The following is a 13,686-nucleotide window of genomic DNA, read 5'->3' as shown; positions in this document are numbered from 1 at the left end:
AGTATATATATATATATATATATATATAATATATATATATATATATATATATATATATATATTTTTTTTTTGCAGTAAGGAAAGAGGAGGGAAAGAGGCTGATCATGTTTTCTTTTGTCTTCTCAACTGTAGGTGGTGATACGGCAGAGGTTCAGACATTGTGGCAGAGATGGGTGGACATTATGACTCAGGTGGAGGACCTGTTTTGTGAGATGCCAGGCAGTGAGACTTCAGTGCCAGTGGAACAGAATGGTCCCAGTCAGAAGAAAAGGCAACTAGAGAAGGGCTAGCGGGTGACCAGAGGGAAGAGAACACATTAGTCACAGCCCAAGGAAGTGTTGGCAATGGAGGCTTCCACTGTAGACACATCTCATGTTCTTCCTGCACGTAATGATATGTTGGTGGCAGGTTCAGTAGGCATGTTAGACATAAAGAGAGGGCTATCAGCCAGGATGAAGGTTGTAGAAGATCATGTCAGGAGATGGGGGATTTTGCTGATGTTTTTGGGAGCCAGCAGAGTCTAAGTAAAGAGGGGCATTGCCACAGAGAGCAGGTTTCTTGGTTAGACAGCCCAGGCCTGGGCGGAGGTAATTTGACATCATCCATGGGGGGGACAAATTCCTACTTGCATGAGGTGGGATCGGACTTTTGGTTTCAACCTGGTGATTGATTAACTACACAGGTGTTGGGACAGGGGAGTGAGACAGTATTCCTGACCCCTCATATTCCAGTCGCAGTCAAAGAAAAGATATGGAAGGCGAGTACGCTGTTTTTGACTTAATTGACATGGATGGTGTTCAGCATTTTCTGAAATCAGAAACTGTGAATGGCAAAGATCTTCTGGCAGCCTTAGCTGCCTTGGGGTGAAGACGGGTGGGAAAACTACAACCAAGAATGTGGTAAAATTGGGTGTTGGGTTTTGTGTACTATATGGCAGTTTGCTTGGAGAAGGATAGGAAGTTGGCCCTTCCACTTTTGGCATATTTCTTAACTATTCGGGAGGCTTAGCGATTGCAGGCTGGCAATGCTTGGTTGTGGTATGATCAGAAGTTTTGCAAGAGGAAAGAGGTTGATTAGTTCTTGCATTTACAAGTGAGGCATCTAGATATATGGCTGGCCACTATGATGGCTATTTTCAGTGCAGGTAGCAAAGGGGCAAGGAGGGTGCCGAACGAGTTGGGGTCTGTTGTCCTTTTATTGTGGGGAGATGTTCATGGGCAGCACGTTGGTTTTGCATACTTGTTCAAAGTGTGCAGGCATACAGACAGCAGTACAGTGTGGCTGGCAAGAAAGTAATACATTCAGTCATGCTTCTTTCCCTTCTGCTCCTACTGGGTTAATGGCTTCTTTGCAGGGATCCCAAATCATGCATGGTAGGGGGAATTTTCATGGTGCAGAGAGGTGAGGGTGCTTTTTGGGGAGCAAGAGAGAGACTTGGGGGCTCATTCTCTCATTAAGGTGCAAGTGTTACTGGGCATGCTACAGCATTATCTGTATGTATCAGTTGGGGAGGAGTTAATTGAGGGATTTTCTAGGGGACTTTCCATTAAATCAATGGGTGCAGGGGATAGAATGGTGTGTAAGAACTTGAGATCAGTATTGGGGAGGAAAGATATTTTGGAAGGTTTGGTGGAGAAGTAGTGTCGGGAGGGTAGAATACCAGGTCATTTTGTCAGCCCCCCTTTTGGCAGTTTTAACGCTTCACCATTAGGCTTGGTACCTAAGAAGGGTGTAGGTGAATTTCAGTTGATTCACCATTTGTCTTACCCTGAGGGAACGTGGTAAATGATTTTATTTTGGTTGAGGAGGTTAAGGTGTGTAACTCATCATTGAATGACATGGTGAGGGTCATTAAGGGATTTAAAGACCTGTGGCTGGTGAAGGTGGACATTGAATCAGCCTTTCAATTTTTACCAGTATGAGAAGAGGATTGGCGTCTGCTGGACATGATGGTTGGTAACAAGTTTTAGTTTGACAAGGTTATGTCAATGGGGTGTTCTGTGGTCTGTGCTACTTTTGAGAAGTTTAGCACAGTCTTACAGTTGATTTGGCAGCAGTGGGTAGACACTCAAAAGGTGGTTCACTATTTGGATGACTTCCTTTTGGTAGGTGAAGGGCATGAAGGAGCCTTGATAGGTATGTGGGAGTTTGTTGAGATGTGTGAAGAGTTGGGGGTCCCATTGGCTAAACAGAAACTGGAAGGTCCAGTGAAATCATTAGATTTCCTGGGGTTGTTGGAGTATGCAGAACACGGATTGTCTTGTTTACTGAAGGAGAAGATAAATCGTTTGAAAGATGGCTAGGTATAAAGTGTGGGTTAAGGATGTTATGGAGCTCTTAGGGATTCAGACTTTTGCATGTCAGGCTGTCCACCCAGGTTGTACTTTTTGTATGTCTGTGGTCTTTCTGTTGAAAAGGGGGAAAGCAAGCACCACTGGGTGAGACGACACGGGATGTTTTAACTCTTTGGTTGTCATTTTGAGAGCAGTTTAATGGGGCTTCTTTTTGCAGTTGGAGTGGGTGGATCAATAGGACTTGCAGTTATTTACAGTTACAATAAAATAAAAAAGAACACAAATACATTCAACTATTTTAATCTAACCAATACAATAAAGTGCTGCACTTTATTTTATTGCTTATATTAAAATAGTTGAACGTATTTGTGTTCTTTTTTATTTTGTTGTTTACTTGGATTTATTGAGCACAATTTACTGCAGTGGCATTTTTTTGTTTCTGTTATTTACAGATACAACAGGAGGTGTTGGTATGGGAGCATATTTTGGGGGTGAGGGGTTTGCAACTCTGTGGCTGGCTGGGTGGCAAGATGATTTGAAGAAGGATATTGCCTTTCTAGAGTTGATGCAGATTTGGACTGCATCTGTGATTTGGCAGGAGCAGTTAAGGGGAAGGAGGGTTATATTTAATTCAGATAATAGTCCTGTGGTTCAGGTTTTACAGGTGAAGACGACTAAGTCTGAGAGGTTTCTATTTGTTTTGGGTAAGTTAGTTGTACAGAGTTTGTACTTTCTTTTGCAGGTGTGCATATGCCAAGTGCTAGGAATGGGATTGCTGACAGTTTGTCCCGCCTTCAGTTATCCAAGTTTTGGCAGCTAGCTCCAATGGCGGCGGAGGAATCAGAGGCAGTGCCAGATGAGGTGTGGAGGATTGGGTTGCAGTGACCAGGAGGCTGGTGGAGCAGTTCCTGGGCAGCATCTATCAGGAGGGCATACAGTAGCATATTGTACAAATCTGATAGATTTATTTTACAGCTCCCTGAGGAGGAGGGAGTTTGGTCAGAAGAATTGCTGTTGAGATAATTAGCTTGGGCTCGTGTACAGGGTAGGGCAGTGCAGTCAGTTAAAGTGGACTTGGCTGCCATCAGTTTTGCTCGTCTGGCGAGGTTGTGTGATTTCACTAAATCCTGGACAGTTGGGTATATGTTAAAAGGGTGTGTAGAATGGATGACCTGAATAAGGATAAGCACTAGCCAGTGAGAAGGCAAGTTCTGAAAGTTTTATTATGAGGCATAGCTTTGGTGAGGGGAGAGTCAGTTGATTATGTCCTATGGGTTATGTTGTGCTTATGGATGTATTTTGGGCCTTTAGAATGTCTGAGTTGTTGGAGTCATTGGTTTGGGAAGATATTATGTTATTGCCAGAGGCATTGCACATTTGGTTGCAGAAATCTAAAACATATCAGGCTGGGAGTGGCACACAAACAGTTCTGGGAAAGAATAGGTGTGAACAGATGTGTCCAGTGATTTGGACTAGGAAATTCATAGAATCTCATGGGGAAGTTCACGACTTGTTTTTTTTTTGTGCTAAGGGGGAAGGTGATAACTGGTGGGCAATTGATAAAGGTAATGAGAAGGGTGCTCCATTTTATGGGTTTTGTGGGTGTGAGGTTTTCCACCCATTCATTTGGGATGGGTAGAGTGTTGGATTTAGCTAATGGAGGTAGCTCAATTTGTATGTTTACTGGGCAGCGAAGAGGGCTGCAGTTAGGACTAATGCTTCAGATTTGGGTTTGCATTGGCTTGGGAGGAGAATCAGGTGGCATGGCATTAGAGGCCTCAGGTGGAACCAGCTTATGCAGGAGTTTGCAGCTATTCAGTCTCAGGTGAGGCTTTCCCAAAATTTGGTGGTACATTTGGCAGGTAATGACTTGGATTTAATTCCAAAGCTGCAGTTGGTGTACCAGATAAGGGAGGATTTCCTTGCTTTAAAGAAGTTGCATCCGAGTTTGCATGTGGTGTTGTCTGAGATAATACTCAGTTTGTTTTGGAAGCATGCACATTATTTTATGGCAGTAGAGCAGGCATGATGGTTTGTGAATTTTAGGTTGGCAAGGCAGTTGGAGGTACTGGGTATATGGAAGATAAAGCCCAAGGTGTTTTCTGATAAGGATTCCATGTGGTTCAGAGAAGACGGGGTGCACTTTAATGATTTTAACTTAGATTTGTTTAATTTGAATGTTGGTTTATGTCTGGTGGATCTCGTGAAAAGTTGGTATTAGGTGAGAGGGAACAGCCTGGTTCAGGCTGGTGGTCGGAGAAGAGGGGCAGGCTTGTCCATCTTCTGTTCCCCCCTCTGTTTTTTGGTTTGGTGTAAGGAGGTGTGGGGTGAAAGTGAGTGCTTGGATGCTGCACTGTCATGTTTGGATAGATATAATGATTCTGGGTTGAAAGTGACTGGTTGGACACTGCTTGTTATTTAAAAATAAATGAGTGGGGTGAGGACACTGCTTATTCAGGCAGGGTGAGTGGGAGTACACTGCCCTGATGAATGGTTATAGAAGTTTTCTTGTTATTAGCAAACAAATTGAAATGTTCCAGTAAAGAATAAAGTTGTGATGCATTTAGTTATATTTATGAAATCAATAAAAGGTCATCAGAGGTCCATGTTGGTATGTGGTCTCTTTATTGAAGTGGAAAGTAACAAAGACAATTTACTATCCCAGGGATAAAAATTCAAAGGAGATATTCCAGGGTGACTCTCTGTCATTGCTGCTCTTTTGTCTTGCCCTTAATCCAATAACCTGTCTACTTAACAGATTAGTGAAATTCAAACCAGAATAACAGCAACCACATGGATGACTCAAAATGTTTTATCATCCAGTTAGTAACTTGAACTTCTTCAGATCTGAATAAGTTCAAGTTACTAACTGGTCAAAAGTGCTTAATAAAACCTTTTGAGTCGTTCCTGTGGTTGCTATTATTCTGGTTTGGATTGCAGTTGTTTGTTCCTGTCTTTGTTTTTTATCCAGTTTATACTTAACAGATTAGGTCATAATTACAGTTTGGCTCCCAGACAACAAAAAGTATAAAGATTTTTCATCTTCTTTTTGTGGATGATTAAAAACTGTATGGTTTCTCAGATGAAAGCACAACTGGAAGTAGTTCAACTTTTATCAGATGATATAAAAATGTCACTTGGTCTTGATAAATGTGCAAAAGCAAAATTTAAAGCTGGAAAGCTGCAGTACCGAAAAATATCAGTTTGGGATATAAAGGAATTTGAGCAGGAGGAAGTGTATAAATATTTGAGAACCTATGAAGGATCAACAATAAACCATGAACAAATGTGAACAAAGCTCATTAAACAATATTTTAGAAAATTAAAATTAATACTGAAAACTGTCCTGACATCTAGGAGCAAGGTCCAAGCTATAAACCGATTTGCTCTTCCTGTCCTAACTTATAGTTTTGGAGTGACTGAATGGACCCAGAAGGTATTGAATGGGTTGGATAGAAAAATGAGAAAAATTATTCATGTTTATCTAATGATATATAAAAATCAATGTACACCAAGATTATAAATACCTCGTTCTGAAGGAGGTATGGGCTTCCTAGAAATTGATTCTATGTATAGATATGCAATCATAGGACTGCATACATATCTGCTGATCTCACCAGATCCAAACATAGTAAAATAGTTGAGACATGAAGAGAACAAATTAAGATGACTTCCCTACTTAGTTTAGCAGAAGCATTATAGGTGTCAAGTGGGAATGGAAACCAAACCAGAAGTAGACAAAAGTCAAGCAGCAACTGAATGTGCCAAAAAACAAAAGAAAGAATATAAGGAGAAGGCTCTGATGAGAAGGCAGAAAATGTGAAAAATGAATAAATATAGTTGCAAGCACAGAAGACTCCTGGAACAACATCATGTCAATCAGGATCTGACACAGGAATGGTTAAGGAGATGTGAATTTAAAACAAAAGATGAATGGTTAATAAATGGCTAATGAATGGTTAATATTGGCAGCCCAGGGCAGTACATTGCTAATACACTGGTTTACAAAGTCCATTGAGCATGTGGGAGAAACGGACAGGTGCATATTCTGTAAAACAGAACTGGAAACATTCGCACATCATGTCACTGGGTGTGATACACTAATGGCGGAGGGCCTGTAAACTGAAAGACATAATAATGTTGCAAGACTGTTGCATTGGGGATTGTGCAAATGTTACAATACTGAACTAGCTGACACATTTGAAACATGAGCCACCTAGTATTATAGAGAATATTAAAGCTTATATCACATGGGCTAACCCATTATCACCAGTTCAAAAAATAGATGAGAGAAAATCAGATATAGCTGTTCATGAAAAAAAGACAAAAGTAACACTGATCATTGATAGTGCTACACTCAGTGATTATAATGTCTTACATACAGAGAGATACAAAGTCATAAAATACCATGATTTGCAGGCAGAAACGTGGTGATTCGGAAGAAGGATACCCAAACAATTCCAATAATAGTAGGATCAATGGGTCTTATAAAAATAATTTATAGTATTATTTAGATATGCTACTGAACTCCATATGCAGGAGGAGTCAGTTCTGGGCACAGTGTGTGTGCTGAGAAGAGCACTTTTGGCTAACATCAAAGATTGAAACAATACTAACTTTATGGACTTTAAATCATACTTTGGTTTAGGAAGGGGTCCATTCCCATCATGCTATTGGAAGAAATTAAAGAATGACCAGCTTTAATAAATGCAGTGATGTACTTATGTACTACTTTGTACCCTACAGTATGATGTTTTGTTTGTTTATATTTAAAAAGGGGACCAAGCTCAATCCGATCCAAAAAAGACACTAAATTAAATGTAACAGTATTTTTCAATTGCATTAAAGAATTAAGCAAAATGAGGGCTTAAGTAGTGATGTTAAAAAAGGAAGAGAGACAGAGAGAGAGAGATAGTGAATGTTAGAAGATACTGAACAATGTATCAACTCTCTATGAAAGTGTGTCGTCTTTATTTAAAGAAAAAAAAAAACAGAATAAGAAACTAAGATTATGTAAAATAAATAGATATGTCCCAGAAGTAATTTTTCAGCACTTTTCACAAAAGGAAACAAAAGTAATTTATGAAGAGCACACCAACCTTTAAACCTTAAAGGACTAAGATGGCTACTTGTATCCCTGTGATTATTTTGTCATTGGAACTCTTTATGGAAACAGGAAGTAGAGAGGCAGAGTTCTTCTTTAGCAAGGTAACATTAAGCAAGATGGTGGCATACTGCAAATTATTATGGAATTACCACTCAAAGGAATGATTACAGGACACCTGAAACTGCCTTCAACATAGGATTTTAGGCACGAAATCTCTGCAGACTAAAGTTTATGTCAAGTAAATTGATTATTTCTGCAACTGACCTTGTTGATGCAGTGAGCAATATGTGGGTTTGCTGAGGTCAGTGCATCCTACCGGTAAGTTTATTAATGCTACAGATTTGTTTTTCCAAGAAAGGAGTCATAAGTGGTTTGCCAAAGAATCAGCTCCAAAGTGATAAAATGCTTCAAATATTAATTATCCAACTGTGAAGAAAGGAGAGCCACACATTGAATTTAGCTTGAATAAAGGCCTGACAAAAGTAATAGTTAGATATGGGGAGTTGCTCACCTTAACATGTCCAGCTATGTGTAAAGAGGCTTGAAAGAATGTGTTATGGATTACAATAAAATCTCAATAAAATCTGCAGGTGACACAACATTTATAAAATGAGATGGGAATATAATTAAGTGAAGCAATCATTTAGAAGGATTCACTAAACATAATATGCTGATGCAGAATTTTTATGAGGAAAGGAAAAGTGGGAGTAGTAATGTTCAGGAAGATAATAAGGTGTAGGATACAGAGTAATACATAGCTACATAGTTGCATTTATTAAGGCTGGTCATTCTTTAATTTCTTCCAGTACCATGACAGGAATGGACCCCTTCCTAAGCCAAAGTGTGATTAAAGTCCATAAAGTTAGTATTGTTTCAATTTTTGATGTTAGCAAAAGTGCTCTGCTCAGTACCTGCACTGTGCCCAGAACTGAGTCCTCCTGCAGTTTATATGGAGTTACATGTGTCAGTTTAGATATGTTGTCAGTTGTTGTTGTTGTTGTTTGTCATTAGGCTTTTTCCCAATGAGGGGTCGCCACAGCGGAACTACAGTCTGCTGATGATTTTCAATAGATTTTTTACGAAACGTCGAGGTGCCAGCTCGATGCCCAACCTTCAATGAAGGCACGCCCATTTACACATGCATGTCTTTTGAACGCTACCCAACCACAGGGAGGACATGCAGACTCCACATAGAAGGCACTCCCAAGCCAAGCCGATAATCGAACGGGAGAACATCTTGCTGTGAGATAATGCTACCGCTGTACCACCGCATATCTAAATAGGACTGTACATTCTTTTTATTGTACTGCCATTTAATTGCCTTGCAGTTACTTCTAGCTAGTTGTGTGTTTTGTATATTTGACAAGCAGTCATCCATCTCAGTCTTGGGACTGCTAGAAACTTGAAAACAAACCATTTGGTCTACACCCTGCATTCAAGAAGGTACATTTAAACTACATTTAAAATTCTGCATTTATCTTGCCATTTAAATCAATTTTTTTGTGTTTCCTGTTGTGCTTTCTTCCTCTGTATCTGAAGTTAAAACTATTAATTGAAGGCATATTTATAATTGCAGTATAGTATAGTAGAGTATCGTGTAGTATAGTATTTACAAATGGCTTCTGTGCTCTGCCTAGGTGTTTAAATCATGTCTGAGTGGGCTTTCATTTTATTACATTTTTATTATTCCACTCCTGAATTTTTTCTTACGTAACAATTCCTACCCCGTTTTGCTTTTAAACACAGAGGCTTTCTGCTGCTGCTGCATTTCTGGTCTTGGAAGCTACTCCCAGTCTCATCATCTGCATACCTAGCCCTAAAAGCTCTTCCCAGTCTTATCTTCTCTTATCATCTTGCTGAGTATTAACAGATAAAATTAATAAGGCCATCACTATCAGTGTACTTTGAAATTGCCTTAAAATGTGTAGTGTGTTCCTAATTTCAGGCTTGTTTGCCATTGAATCACCTTGTAGTTACTTGTAGTTAGTGGTTAGATTTGCTTCTGGTACCTATTCACTTTTGGCTAACTAAAGAATATTTCTACATTAAGAAGACTTGGACTGCAATTCCAGTGGCAGTAGAAAGGTAGCCTGATCTGTCTGAGCTGGGATTTACACATTAAGGCTTAAGTGAGAATTACTTGTAGCTAGTTATTTAATTGGTTTCTGATATATTTTCACTTTTGGTTAACTAAAGTGTGTTTTACATTAAGAAGACAAGGCTTCAATTTTAGTGGCAGTAGAAAGGTAGCCTGGTCTTTCCAAGTTGGGAAATACACAAGGAAGCTTAAAGTGAGATCGTTTAATCAGCCAGAGGGCTTTTCTAGTTACATAGTTGTTTGATGTTAATCTGCACTTGAGATCTACTTTTGCTGTGCTTCAGCCATCTTGCAGCAGAAGGTGTTTGTTTGTTTTGAGTTGGAAAGTACTCCAGCAATCTCAAAGTGTAGTCATGCATTAGCTAGAGGTAGTTAACTTTCAGATTTTTTTCTGTCTGCTATAAATTAGGCAAGCTTGTGCAATGCTGCTCACTGCACAGCAATGGTTAGCAGTGTCCTGTATAATAGCAAATTATTAGTTTCTAAAATGTACCTATAATACTAGTATGTAGGACTTTAACCTATAGCCCAGAAAAACTTTATGCAAAGCTAAGCTTAGGGCAGCTACTCAATGTGTCAAACAGCACTAATACCAGATCATAGCACTAACATCTAGCCTTAAACCTAGTCAAGTGACCTCTTTAAAACCAAGACAGTAAACCATATTAGCCTACCCCTAATACAGGTATTGACAACATGGATATGCAATTTATTAATGTCGCTGTGGCCATCTTGGTAGATATGAGCATCCACAATCTAGCAATTATCTCATGTACTCAGACAATCTTTTAATCCTTAAAAAAACTAGCACAGTATGCAAGAGATGCACATGCATAACTTCCTTGGAGGCAAACATCTCGCTTAAAGATAAGGTTGCCAAAAACATACGCACTACACCCTTTACACATACTACTCACCACACACATAGACCTTCCTATGCTGAGACACTTAAAAGAAATCTTCCCAAACCACAATGACCTCGTAAGCCATCAAATGGCAATCAGCAATCAATAACGTACACATCAAAAGCCCACACCCAATAATCACAATAATACCCCAAGAACAAAGCCCATGAGGCAAGCACTCAATGGACTATATGAAAAAAGACATCATGGAAGTCTCTGAATGTTTGTCAAAGATGGGTACATGCCTTGCACTGAGCAACATTCTACCTTCACTAAGGATGATGCCACAGTATGAATAGAACATGATTAATTTTAATGATTGTCTTAGCTTTTGGTGTCACTCTAGGGGGATCTAATAACTATCAGCATGGGTGGATACGGCTAATGGACCATGTTGTTTTACTAAAGATGGTCTGCACCTGTACCGTCTGGGATTTCAGACATTGGCTAAAACTTTATCTACCCCCTTAGAGCCTTTTTAGGCAATGTTACAAAAACAAAACTACCAATATATAAAAATATCAAGGCGACCTTAAGGTGTTACTGTTCAATGCTAGGAGTTTAAACAAGAAAATCCACATCCTGCAAGCTCTCCTATCCTTGGATGATGTGGACATCTGGCTGTGTTAATGCCACAGAAAGTACTACTGCAGTGCAAGGCTATACTGTCTTCAACATGTTTAGTCCAAAAGCAACACAGACAAGGGCTAAAGGTGAAGATATCTTGATCTATGTTAGCAACAAATAAAACTCCATCTTGGTTTAAAATGATGATACACTAGAGTTCATCCACTTACAACTCTCCATAGACAAGGTTCTTTACTATGTCTTGGACATCTACAGGTCACTCACTATGACCCACAAAGCTCTTAACTCTTATTTAGACCTATCCAGATCCAAGGAAGTTATAATACCACTATACCCAGCCCTTATTAGACCCCTCATGGAGTACAATGCCATCTTTGGCATGTACCTAACCAGGTACTTGCAACAGCTGGAAAGCCCTCAAAGGTTCCTCACCAGGAGAGTCCAGGTTATTCATACCCTGTCCTACACAGATCTCCTTAAGGCCCTATCTCTGTACTCAGTCTCCTACAGGTTATTGAGAGATGATTTATGCCTGGCATATAAGGCATTCTCAGGTCCAACTCTGATGGATTTCTTGCAAATCTGCAAAACAAACAACACCAGAGCTACTAGATCAAAGGTCCTGAACTTTGTCTGCAACATAAATAGAACATGCTGGAGAGACAAATACAGCTCTAAAGGAGCCCCACACTATGGAATAAGCTCCCCATCCATGTGAAGTAGAGTACATCCCTGACACTATTCAAACAAAACATTGCTCATTGGATGGGAAATTGCAAATTTACATCTGGTCTGACCCCCCCATGTCTCTGATGGACAGAGTTTGACAGTAGTTAAATTAATCCCCCAACTAACATACCCCTTTAACCCTTAGCTACTTTACTAACATACCACATCACATAGGTGTCCATGGTATTCAGGGATACAACTGAGTTGGGTTGCATAGCTAGGCTTATAAAGACCTTGGTGGTCATTAGCCTAGTATAAACCTATGAACCACTGTAACACAGTAGTATTGGTTTGTAAAGCACTTATGAATTTGCTTATATATGTATCTATAGTTATCTATGTAGATATAGTGTGTGTATATATATATATATATATATATATAGAGAGAGAGAGAGAGAGAGATGTAGATATGCTAGGTTTGATCTAAAAGTGTTTTGATTTAATCACAAATGATGAAAAAAATCATCTAAAACACTTTTGATTGAATTAAATTTCACAGGAAAGTACAACGGGCTATAGACAATCCCTGTTGGCGTAGTTTAGGGTGTTATGATAGTAGGAATTACAAGGCAAATTAGTCTACTGCACCATTTGTACTTTGCTAATTACAACTCATGTGTTGTAATTCCATGTCTAGAAGTTTGAGTTTGTGCTGAAACAGTGATTGACAGTGTATGGTGTTTTCTCGACTTCTGCAGTTGTGCGACAATTATGTTACTATATTCAAGTAATGGAGTGTGGGAGTACAAGGAGGTTTGCCCCTCCACAAAAAAAAAAAACTTTTGGGTGAGTATTTGCTGTATTTGAAATTCTCTATAAAATATGATTTGACAAAATGTAATTTAGATGATTTTGTTTAACATTTGTTATTAGATGAAAAGACTTCTAGGTTAGATTTATTATACATATATGATATGTATGGATCTATTGAAGTTCATCAAATGGACATTAAAATAGTGACAAAAGAAACTGAAAAAAAATACTGGCAGTCTTCTACACATACTTTGAGATATAATCTTAGAGCATGCAAATGAAAAATAAAGGTTTTGCAAGGGGCAAGCCCCCTGCACTCCCCAATCCCCTGATACTTAAATATATCAAATCTGAGATTGCACAGTACCAGGGAAAGGGCATATTCCCTAATCCTGTTATAGTAGCAATGTCATGCAATAGTCAACAGATTTCCTGTCAACCAAATTAAGCAGTCAGGAAAGCCGTCAACTAAATCAACAGTTAACCAATCTCAAGGCTCCCAGATATAAATAAATATCTAGCTAGATGTTATAATGATATTATGAATGCTCAAAATGTCACATCGAAATATATGAGATTGACAAAACCATTTAGAAAATTTATATAACCAACCACCTTTAACACAATGAAAATACATAATGTCACAAATGGAAAATAATTTCCTTTTGCAAACTCTAATCCATAAACTTGCCATAACATTCCGATAATGGTAGTTTTATGGAAATGTTTTTTTCTACAGTAAGATGAAGAGTTCAGGTTAGGGTCAGGGTCAGATTTAGGGTTAGTATCTATTACTGAAGTGTGCAGGGGGACTTTGTGTGCATGTGTATCTGTATGATTTTACATGTACATGTGCTTGCAAGAGGGTATGCAGGAAAAAGGCAGCATGGTTTATTGTTAGGTACCTGAGTACACAATTCTCTGTTCTCACTTAAGTCATTCTGTAGTACAATTTAACTGAAAGTCCTTGAATACGACTGAATAGTTTAATAATATTACTGCCCCACATGTTTGCAGATACTGGTTAAAACATCTGTACTGATGGGCAAATTATTAATGACCCAAAGGTAATCCATTACATTAACTCTGGGTTTACATGGCCTGTATTTCTAAAGGTCACCTCTGAGCAAGCGGTGTTACTGAATAGAGCTGAGTTATAGTTAAACAACAGCTCTGCTATCATATTCTCCCTTAAACAGCTCATACTCAGGA

The sequence above is a fragment of the Protopterus annectens genome, chromosome 8.part0 (genome assembly GCF_019279795.1).
Source record: "Protopterus annectens isolate FY-2018-M chromosome 8.part0, PAN1.0, whole genome shotgun sequence".
In the NCBI taxonomy this organism is placed as follows: Eukaryota; Metazoa; Chordata; order Ceratodontiformes; family Protopteridae; genus Protopterus; species Protopterus annectens.
This window is presented reverse-complemented; position numbering follows the sequence as displayed.